At 34.4% G+C, this 12,287-nt stretch overlaps 1 pseudogene; it reads left to right on the top strand.

The window, feature by feature from the left end:
- The first annotated feature begins 11,772 nt into the window (after positions 1 to 11,772).
- On the top strand, positions 11,773 to 12,031 carry LOC114897924 (annotated as a pseudogene).
- The last annotated feature ends 256 nt before the right edge of the window (positions 12,032 to 12,287 follow it).

Below are 12,287 nucleotides of genomic sequence, written 5' to 3'. Positions count from 1 at the left end.
ATGTCTTAAAATCACAAAGATATACAGACAAAACCATTATATAGAATTCAAAATGGTTAAAAAAGTTTTTTAAATGTTTTTGTTTTTGAGCACACAGGATGCACATTGTAGCTTCATGTATGGTGGGAAGTGGGGAGAGTAAGTGTGGGTCCGGATGGAGGGGCAGGGAGAGATTGCGCTAGGATGCACTGAGCATTCAGGGGCAGCTCAGAGGAAGGCAGAATCAGGCTCAAGGCACCGATGCCCTGACCACTTTTCCTAGAAGAAGCCAGATCTGGAGAGAACTCGGAAGTTGTACGGACCAGCAAAGGAGTCCTGGAATGAGAAACACCTGGGTCCCCTGAGTGCCAGAGACCCCCTCAACCCAGAGGGGTAGTCTGGCTCACATCACCTATCAAACCAACCCCAATTCGATGCCTCAGTCAAGTCACAGTGCAGCAGTGCCTCACCCAGTAATCAAGCCAGGTATGGGGGATCAGGCTCTGGCCCAAGGGCTATGCAGGGGCAGGACCTCCCAAGGTCAGAAATAGTGAACTTTGCATTCTTGGGAAGGAAGTCAAATGCCTTCCAGGAGGCCAAAGGCCTAGTGCAGCAACACAGGCTTTTGGAGTGGCCCCAAAGTGGGTTAAAGGTTTAAAGTTAAACCATCTATTTACAATTTATGCAGTCAAAGCATTTGATATACAGAATTATATCATTCACATTTGGCACACACATTTAAAGACCTCTAAATATAATTGAGACTAAAATATCTATAGATAATTAATGAGAAATGGAGGGGTTATTTTTTGTTTCTTTGTTTTTTGTTTATTTATTTATTTATTTTTTGCCTTTAGAGACTTGTCCTTAATTATCTTTATGGTTCTTTTAGCAATGTAGTGATAAATACTATATTTAACATTTTGATAATATTAATTATGTATTCACTCTATTATCTTTGGGGAGATTACTGACATCTTGGAACCAGACATTATTGGAATCAAAATAGCAGTTTTGAGTCTATAGTTTTCCTGACTACATATTTTCGCTAAGGATTTTTAAAATGAAATGTAAATCCTAGCTTTTTCTCTAGTCAGCTCCATTTTAACTGTCAAATTATATTTAGAACAATAAGCCTAGCTCTCAAGCATGTGATTCAGATATCCTCTTAGCATCAATACCATAGGCAGATTTTCTCAGCTTCATATGGAGAAAAGATGTGACACCTTAAGATCTTGTCTTGAATTTCTATAACATTGAAACATGCAACAATCAAAGCAAAGGAGAGAAGTTATTAATCATATTCATTTTGAGGGTAAAGCTTTGAATATGGAAGAGTCTCTAACTTTTCTTTATATGGTTTAAACCTTTAATACTGTGTAACCCAATTTTGAGCAGGTGCAAGCCACTCTGGAACATGGTTTCAACATTGCTTTTCTTTTGTGGAAAGGTAATCTAAGTATCTGACTATAGTAGGACAAAGTATATCAACATTCATCCAAAGGAACTTAAAAAGAAACCCACCTTCTATTCCATCAATAGTATTTAAGTTCCTACTTCTTAAATCCTGGCTTTAGGTTTATTCTTTTTTAAACTGGATGCCTTTTCCTATGTATACTTTTGGCAGATATTTATTTGTCTGCTTTTCCTTCCATGTTTCAGTTCAACTTCCAGGTATTATCCTTGGCCTTCAGTCATACCATCTTGTGTCAAATTTCTAAGAGACCTTTTACTTATAATCCAGAAATTAAAGGAATTTGCTTTCAATCACACATACCTAAACTAGGAATAAAGACATCAACTTTGTTAACAAAATTTGTTAGGACTATATCTGCTTTTATTTTGTAAAAGATAATATTGAAAAATTTTAAATCATATTAAAAGCAAATAGATTAAATCCATTTATTCCAATAGCAAGAACTAATGAGTTACTTGAGAAGAGATTTTAAATCATCTTTCCTTTAAAAAGGAGATTTGAGTCAAGAAGAGGAGGAACTCAGAATGACCTGTGAGTCCATGAACTCAGAGTACGTGTGCAGGGAAGCCAAGCTGAGCAAAGTGGAGGGTCCTTTTTCAGAAAAACCAGAGCCAATCATGGGGCAATGCTGAAGCAAGGCCAGTTTGGTTCAGAAAAGAATTTGAGGACCCTTTACTTTCAAAACATATTTCATTTTAATTCATTTCAAATTTTATATTGAAGTTAAATGTTGAAATGACTATAACCGCCACTAGTCTACTCTACAAGCATAGGAAATATGATTTTTGGTTATTTTCAATTATTGTATCACTTATTGTATCTAGCTAATGGTTTGGCAGGTGGTAGGTTCTAAAGACAGGTTGAAGAATGAATGGTAGAGAAGAGGCATGGAAAGCATTTAGTGAGTCCAACTATGGGCAGTCTGTATTAAATAGAATATATGTCAGCCTGACAACTGAGTCAGCAAAGATTTGGCACCATGAGGTTACATGACATTTAATAATCAGAGTCCTGGTTTCATCTGACATTAGCCTACATAAACGGTGACAAAGACAGTTCACATTATTTTATATGTGCCTTGAAACTTTATTTGGTTTGTAATAAATTATAAAAAATCATTTTTACTGCACCACCCTGCTAAACACATAAATAAAACTTTTATGAAATTCCATACTATGATCCTTTATATATATTCTTTGATGTAGACATGAGATCATTAAAAGAAAGGAATAAGCAATAGGATTTAAAATCACCTAAATGCTAATAATAAAAAATTCCCCTATGAACTCACTGAATCTACCCCATTTGTGCACTTAGTTGACACTCCTTATTCATTTATTCACTCATTAATTCACTGATTCATTTATTCAATGAAAAGATGTTTATTATTATTATATATCATTGCAGCAATTGCATTATGTTCATTTTGGGTTGAATTATTGAAAAGGCTCATGTGATTACTGAAAAGGCTCATGTGACCACACAAAATGGCTTTTATTAAAGCCTCCAGTGAGGCTTTACTAAAGGCAATGTGTACGATAGAGCAGGAGAAACAAAACATAGGCAAACATCAAGGAGGTCCCAGACATTCAGGCAAAGATTTTCAGGGTCTTCTCGCATTCTCTCAGCACGTGCTTCATCTCAACATCACAAACCTTGAAGATATCTGTAACATATCTTGGCATCAGGGAAGCTGAGGCTAAACCTTACTGAGGGCTGTTTGTTTTGTTTTTGTTTTTGTTTTAATACTCCATTAGTCACATAGCAAAACTAGATTGCGTAACTGGTTAAATCAGTTACACATTATCGAGCTACACATTTCTATAAACAACGTTGTAATGGCTCCAGGGGAGTTTTAGAGCTTTAAGGAGCACAAAATAAATCACTAATATAACATTTCATTCCTATCTTGGTCAAGAGTTAGTAAGCTCTTTGGTGGCACAGAGCCACCACATATCAGTTGCAAGTTAACAGTATCTTAGACACTCTTCTTTCCCTGGAAATTGGAAGTTGAATTGCACTTTTTTCTCTGTGTAAGCACCAGAGTACTGACTAGGGTAAAGGAAAAGGCTCCCCTTTGATTCCCGAGGGAAAAGAGTGCCAATAGAGTCAAGGTAAGCAGTCTGATGCATGTTACTTTTATCTGGGTAGTATGATTTTTATCCTTCCAAAGACACTTTTTGCCATTGTCCACCCTGCTCTGTCTGCTGAAGGCTGCTCTCTGTGGACTGCAGCTCTGGGGTCCCATGGCTTCTAGTGGAGTTTGGCCAATGAGAGCCAAATCATTCCTCTCATATAGGACACTCTTCCCACACTCTTTCCATGATTTCCTTTAACCAAAATAGTTTATAATATAATAGTTTATAATTTCTTCTTAGAAATTACTTCTTCTAGGAAGCATATCCTGTCCTCCAATAATTACATGGTCTTCCTTATCTGTGTGATCACACTATACTTTATACATCCCCGTCACAATATTTAAAATATTATACATTTTTTTGTTTTTGTTTCTTGTCCTAATTCCCCATTAAACTTTTCAATGGAAGAAAATATATGTTTTATATATTTATTATTTTTTCAAAAACTTATTTCTGTGTCTAAAGCATAGTGGACACTAAATAAATATTTATTGAACTGAATAGTTAACTAAAGGATAAATAAAATTGTTAAAGACATTCATTTGAGTTCCAAGTCCACTGGCTTAAATACTTAAGGAAAACTCTAAGGGGCTGAGATATAGGAATGTATTCTCTTAGGTACTGATTATATACAAATTTGAGGCTATCACACTTTCTTTATGCTCTCCATTAGTCCATTAACATGGACTAATGTGTTTTTTACATTGCACTGTAATATGATTTAAGGTTTTGTTCTATTCTTATTTGATTTTCTCCCAATAGTTTATCACTTCCATAACTTGAATTACCAATCACAAGCTCACTTCCACTGTTATGAGCTTCATCCTTAATACCTGCACCCTTGACTTTTCCTTTCATGTGAAGGAACTTTCAGTTGATCAATGCTTGGTCTCTTTCTGCCTAAAATAGGAGGAGTAACTTATATGATTGATGTTTTGGGAAAACAACTGGGTTTATATTGCTTCCTTCATTTTGGGATTTGTTTACTCAAAGAAGAAATACATTCTCATATCCTTTTAGCCATGTGATAAGCTTAGCGGGGTAGACATTCATGGGGGAAACCCATGGACTTCAACTACTGACAAATAATGGGAGGCTATCTGGTTCTATTTTTTTAAATTATTATTCAAATAACCATTGTACTTGTACAATTAGTTTATATCCTTACATTTTGATATCAAAAGGTGACTCCTATTTCAACTGGTTTCAAATTTAGGCAGAAAATATAGGGTTTATTTATTCAGACTCCTAGATGCTCCAAGAATTTCCACCATTTTACCACCAGCCCAGACGTCTCTTCTGAGATTCATGCACAAACGTACGACTGAGAACTGAATAACTACATTTTGATATATCAAAGATGCATCAAACTCAACACTTTAAAAATTTTGTGCCTCTATACCTCATAGTGCATACAGAATCCATTAAAAAGAGGTTAACTGAACATTTGATATTTAAGAAAAGAAACCAACCACTGATTATTAGATCAAGTGTGGTCTTTGTGCCTGCTGATTCTCTTTCCACTACACTGAGGTACTCTGAATTATAGGTGGCAAAATTAACATCATTAGTCTGATTGGTCCTTCATTTGGACAATCTTAAAAGATAGGCAGACTTTGAATGGTTTAAAATATCCTTCATGGTCGGACTCCTTTTTCTCTCCTATGTCTCCTCTCAGCTCTTCTGCTTGCCAGTCTGCATTCCAACCACACAGGTCTTTGTGTTCCAGACGAACTGTGTCATCCACAGGACTTTGCCTCTGATATTTCCAGGTTCTTCTCCCCACTTTTATGCCTGACTAAATGCCATTTACCCATTTAGAATTATCATATTTGCTGTGCTCCTCTTGGAATCTTCCTTTATCTCTGCTTTGGTTAGGAACTGCAGCTACACCCATACATTTAATAAACTGTTTTAAACTTCTTGATGCACTAATTTTAGTAAATGTAGTTTTCCGATTTTTAGATCTGTGTCAAGATAATGATGGGGTCTATGTCTTCTTTAATATTATATTCCCAGCCCTAACATTACTTTAATCATATATAAAGGTAAATAGAGTAAGGAGTGACCAAATAATTTTTAAAAGTCTCTCTTAAATTTCCCAACATAAAGCTAATTAATAATTACCATAAAAAGTTGGAATCAAGAGACATAAATTTTATTATCCCTCTAATTATATTTTATTTTTCTTTTGGTAATTTCTTTGCTTATTCTAAAAATAAAGACCATTGATCTGGTCTCATTGAAAAACACTACTGGGTAAACAAAATAAATAACCACAACTAGTATAATTTCACACGTGACAAAATAATCTCTTTATTATCAATATAATTTAAAGGGAATATTTATATTAAGAATAATACAGAGATGGACCTTAAATTCCTGAAGAGTGAAGAAAACACTATTTAAAACATAATATAGAGGTTATGATGCCTTCCTAGAAAAAGGATTATTAACTTAATATATAAATGATGGAAAAAAATAAGATGCAGTGAAATATTAATCGTTGTCCAAAGAAAGTGTCAAATGATAGGAAATTTTTATCTTATTGATGGATATGGGGCATTGTAAAAGCTTAATCAAATAATTTGTGAGTAGGTATACACAATGATGGAAAATAAATATTCTCTACAGTGATATGAGTGCCCCGGTCACTTATTTTCTCATATATTAGGGATAATATAGCAGGATCTACACATGGCATAGAGAGAAAATTTCACAAGATCAACCAATTCCTCTGCTTCAGTCTCATGCTCACTGAATCCTGTGAATTACTAATTGGGTTCTTAAGCCACTAAATATTGAAGCAGATGTGGTCCAATCTGAATCTATGGAAAGAAATATATCTAACAAAATTAATCTTAATACTCAACTACCCTTCTGGGTTACAGGTCAACCTGATTATTCCTAGGTGAACTGTTAAACTTGAGTCTGTGACCTACCTCCTGCTGCCTCCCCAAGAATCTGCCTGAGCTGCTGAAAACCCACTTTTACATATCAGAATTCTAACAACACTGCATATGAACAGAAATAATGTTATCTTAACTCACAATGTGCTTCAATATACAAGCTGATAGTGTAGCTCATACTTTAATTCCTTCTTACGAGAAAGTAAAAATATGAAATTCACTTGAAATAATATGTGTTTGCAAATTTCAAATAAATGTATTTTTTGAAAAACCCACAGAAAACAAATTTAGAAGACCTAATGCATATGTCCCACAAACAAAGTAAAGTAGAAAGGATATTGCATGGTAGATGCATTAGGCCATTTTTGTATTTTTAGAGCATAGTTATATACATTAAAAAAAGCATTAATTTTCTTTCTAGTGTTCTTTAGTGTAAAATATGTTGTGACCCCTTGTAGTTTTGTAACTGGAATGACTTCTCTATGAAGCAATATATATTTCTTCATTCGAATTCAACTAAAGTATTTTATGACAACTACAAGCTGAAATAACATAATCAAAATTAATCATAGTAATGATAGAAAGTAAATGCATTGGTGGCAGTTGTTCATATGAAATAATTTTGGGTACTGGTATCTTGTAGAATATTAAGCAAATGCAATGTTATAATAAGAAAATTTCCAGTACGTACTGAATTTCACAAAATAAAGCATTTTATATAGTTTCTATTCTGTATTTTGTACTTCTTAAATTTGGAACTTTTATAAGATGATACATCTGCTTAACCAAGTAAAATTTTTGCCACATTCCCCTTAATTTTATAGTCATAGCTCTCCTCACTATGCTTTTTCCTGTCCATCAGGAAATAACCTATTGTTCTCTATGAGCCACTAAAATGGGACTTTTGTTAGCAGGGTACAATTTCTCCATAAATAAGATCACTTTATGAGGTGAGAAGCATGTAAAATTCTGTTGGTATCTTAGTGTGGAGAGAGACTGAAATGCATAAAAACATCAGTAAAGGCGGGAACCCTTCATGTAGTACTGAAGGCCCTACTTTGTCTGCAGTAATCAAATTACTGAGATATGTGAGATAGAATATTACCTGCTTTAAGAAAACTGAAAAATTTTCCTACTCTTTCAAAGCTATATTTATTCAAGTCATATAACTGACTTCATGATACAGTTATATTCTTGTAATATAGATGCTGAAAAGTATGTGATCGTGACTGATATTTGTGTTCTAAATTCTTTCAGAACAATTTGTCCCCTAAACCTTTCTGCCCTTATAATATCTCCTATAGTTTTTGTCTCTGTCGATGTTCACAGAGGTTTGATGATGGTGAGATATTTATTTTTTAAGGTCCTTTTGACATATGAGGATGAACAAGGGAATGAGGAAGAATACTACTTTGTTCCACAAGGGACACAAGGCTGAAAGGTTCAAATTGTATTGATATTCATGAAGCAAAACAAGCAACTCTTATTTTTGAAATATTGAACGTAAATGTACAGATTGCCAACAAACACATGAAAAGATGCTCAACATCACTAATCATTAGAGAAATGTAAATCAAAATCACAATGAGGTATCACCTCACACTGGTCAGAATGGCCATTATCAAAAAATCTACAAACAATAAATGAGGGTGTGGAGAAAAGGGAACCCTCTTGCACTGTTGGTGGGAATGTAAATTGATACAGCCACTATGGAAAACAGTGTGGAGGTTCCTTAAAAAACTAAAAATAGAACTATCAGATGACTGACCAATCCCACTACTGGGCATATACCCTGAGAAAACCATAATTCAAAGAGAGACATGTACCACAACGTTCACTGCAGCACTATTTACAATAGCCAGGACATGGAAGCAACCTAAATGTCCAACAACAGATGAATGGATAAAGAAAATTTGGCACATATATACAATGGAATATTACTCAGCCATAAAAAGGAACAAAATTGAGTTATTTGTAATGAGGTGGATGGACCTAGAGTCTGTCATACAGAGTGAAGTTAGTCAGAAAGAGAAAAACAAATACCGTATGCTAACACACATATATGGAATCTAAGAAAACGGTACTGATGAACTTAGTGGCAGGGCAGGAATAAAGACACAGATGTACAGAACAGACTTGAGGACACAGTGGGGGGGTGGGGAGGGGAAGCTGGGATGAACTGAGAGAGTAGCACTGACATATATACACTACCAAAGGTAAGTTGGATGGCTAGTGGGAAGCTGCTGCATAGCACAGGGAGATCAGCTAGGTGCTTTGCGATGACCTAGAGGGATGGGATAGGGAGGGTGAGAGGGAGGCTCAAGAGGGAGTGGATATATGTATACATATAGCTGATTCACTTTGCTGTACAACAGAAACTAACACAACATTGTAAAGCAATTATACTCCAATAAAGACATAAAAAAAGATTTAAAAAAATGTTCCATTTTACATTTCAAAGACATTATTAGCTAAGTGATTAATTCACTAAAATGCATTCAGACTGTAGAACAATGGCCAGGAGAAGGTTGTTATTTGAGTTAAGAAAATACCTATTGGTACTTTAACATAGGCCAGTGTTGCTGAAAAAGTCAAGCTCCCTAGATGCATGTGACTTCCAGATGTCTTCTCTCGGAGGGTGTAGCAAAGCTACAGAGCTGCATAATAGGCTTTCCTTTCCCTTTGGGAGCTAATTTGATAAGAATTTTTTAAATTGTAGATGTTTGTAGTGTAATGCTCAGATAAAAATTTTTAGTCCCGTTGACACTCCAGTGTCTATACTCTCTTTTCCACATTTCAGATCATGCACAAACTACATCTATCAAATGAAATTCTTTGTGAAACAAATCTTCTGCTTTAATTCCAGTTATTTTGGACTCCTCAGCTTCATCTGTTCATCACATGATTGTTTTCTCTTCCTGAGTGTAAACTCATCCATCCCTCTTGCTTCTTTAAGTGTTCCCTGGCCAGCCATCTGAATAGTGACACACTTTATCTGTGCTCCTATAGTACCTGAATATACTCTATGCATTTTAATTCTTGATTCATTTATGTCATTCTATCCCAGATTATAAATTCCTTGATAATAAAATGATCATGCATCATTGTACTTGGATTTTCTCAGGAATTAACATAATGCCTGGCATGTAGTATGTGCTCACAAAATGATTAACTCTTCAATAAAGTGCATCTACCTATCTGTTTACTCAAGTCTTATCTGTCCTACAAGAAACATATAACCACCATTGCCAAGAAAAACCTTCATACAGAGTTATCTTCTTTAACTTATTCAACTCCTGAATAGATTAACATACCAAAACAGAAAATAATACTAATTATAATACTAACATTAACAAAACTATTCTAAAAGAGACAATAGCACTAACAGTAATACAATTTTTGGCATGTATTGATTAACATGTATTATACAGTGTGCTAAGTGCGAGAAAATAAGTGATCCATCCAAGGCAATACAGCTTGGGCTGAGGCGCATCAGAAAGTGAATCTGAGGACTGTTTGAACTGAAAGCCCACTGTAATTTTTGAATACTTTATGATATAGCCTTTATAAAGCATTTCATATTTGAACAATATAAATATTTCAATAAATATCAGTTATTATTTTGTTTTCAATTTTATCTTGTATTGCTCTCCAGTTGGTTTATTTTATGCAAAACTTTGGTCTCAATCAATTCCATGAAGCAGAGCACATACTTTCTCTCATAACTTTAACATATCTAAGTTAGAAGTGACATTTTAACACTTATCAAATAGCTATGGAATTGAACTGGCCCCAAAACACAACAAAGCCATAGACATCAGTCCTGGTGAAAAAGATATGGAGGCCGTAGAGCATTGAATGCTAATTATTTGTTATATTACATTAAGTCCCCTACATACAAACCTTCAAGTTGTGAACTTTCAAAGATGCGAATGTGCATTCGCATGTCCAGTCACGTAAGTTAGTTCACATGTCTGGTGTACATTGTCACGTGCGCACATCCTCTACAAGTGGTCGTGCTTTTGTGCACTTTACTATACAGTACTGTATAGAGTATGGTAGTACAGCATTTTTATTTCAAGCCCAGGATGTCCAGAAGCGAGAGTAAAAGCAGTGGGATGTAGCTGGTACTGTACTGTACTTTTCAAGGTACTGTACTGTAAGATTAAGAATGTTTTCTTTATTTTTTATGTTTGTTTTCATGTATTATTTGTGTGAAAAGTATTATAAACCTATTACAGTACAGTACTATATAGCCAATTGTGTTAGTTGGGTACATAGGCTAACTTTGTTGGACTCACAAATGCACTCTCAGAATGGAACTCATTTGTATGTAGGGGACTTATTGTATTTTAAGATTATTATGAACCTCGATTATCTAATTAGTTAAAATGTTAAACACAAGTTTAGACTGAATTTTTAAGCAGATACAAAATGGTATATATTCTGTAATATAATTCTCTGCAATAATTTTAAAAGTCAAAATTTGTGTCTAAAAGTTGTGAGTATTTTAATTATCTGGGGTTTAAATTTCATTATATTTCTTGCTTTTTAAAGTTTCTTGCCTAGAAACTTTGAAGATACGTGTTCTAAATGTTATTTATAGAACCACTCCATTTAATATAAAATAAGGAAAATTATGTTTCTTCATTGACAGTAAGAATATGGCAAGTGTATATGCATTTATTTCAGTTTAGGTCTATGTTTCCAGCATTTTCCCAGTGCCTAGACGTCTAAACTTTCTCCTAGTCACACTGTAGAAATTGTCTTTTTTTCTCCTGACATGGCTTTTAAATATTACCAGTTTCAACTCTTTAACCTCAAATTTAATCAAAAAGTTAGAAAAAAAGAAAACCCAAATACTTCTAGTGTGCATAATTTAGTTTATGAGTCAAAAAAACTAAAACTATAAACATGAACATATTATGAAAGTTCACCAAATTTCTGGATCTATCTTTCACTTTAGGATCAAAATCGAAGGTATTAACAATATCAATATATCAGACAATCCATTAAACCATATGCCTCTCACCTAGCAGTATATTTTGCATACATCACTGCAGCATTATCATAAGGATAATGTGGTCTTCTCTGGGTCACTCACATGGAGAATCTATTATCTTTACTTTAATGGTGCAGAATAGAGAATGATTATAAAAAGTACTGCTTATATTTTGGAAACTCCTTTAAAATGGATTCTCCATTTCTTTGGGTTTTGTTTCACCTTCTTTTCAAAACTTTAATATTTGTTGAGAGACATGATTAACGCACAAAGAAGTCCGGAATTTTCAGTAAATATGGGACCCATTATAGTAACCCCCTCAGGAAAATGCTGAAGAAATCAGCCAGCATGCCAAGTACGCTTGCTCCTTCTGTGGCAAAATCAAGATGAAGAGACCAGCTGTGGGCATCTGGCGTCGTGATTCCTGCACGAAATTGTAGCTGGTGGTGCCCGGACCTATAACACCACTTCTGCTGTCACAGTAAAGTCGTCCATCAGAAGACTGAAGGAACTGAAGGACCAGTAGAAGTGCCACCATTTAAATTTTGCTAGCCTATAATAATGGGTTAATTTATGTAACAAAAACATAATATTTGTAACACAAAAATTAAAATAAAAAAGCACTAAGAACTGGGTGATTATAGGAAAAGGTAGACTTACAAAAAAACATTTAAACCATCCCCAAATTCACTTCTACTTAACTAATTCTGTTTAACTCTAATGTTTAACTAATATATCTGTTTCATAATCTACTCTATTTTACAGAAAGAACAAGGGTTTTA

This window comes from Monodon monoceros, unplaced genomic scaffold (assembly GCF_005190385.1).
Source record: "Monodon monoceros isolate NGI ecotype Baffin Bay Population unplaced genomic scaffold, NGI_Narwhal_1 Super_Scaffold_18, whole genome shotgun sequence".
In the NCBI taxonomy this organism is placed as follows: domain Eukaryota; kingdom Metazoa; phylum Chordata; class Mammalia; order Artiodactyla; family Monodontidae; genus Monodon; species Monodon monoceros.
This window is presented reverse-complemented; position numbering and strand designations above follow the sequence as displayed.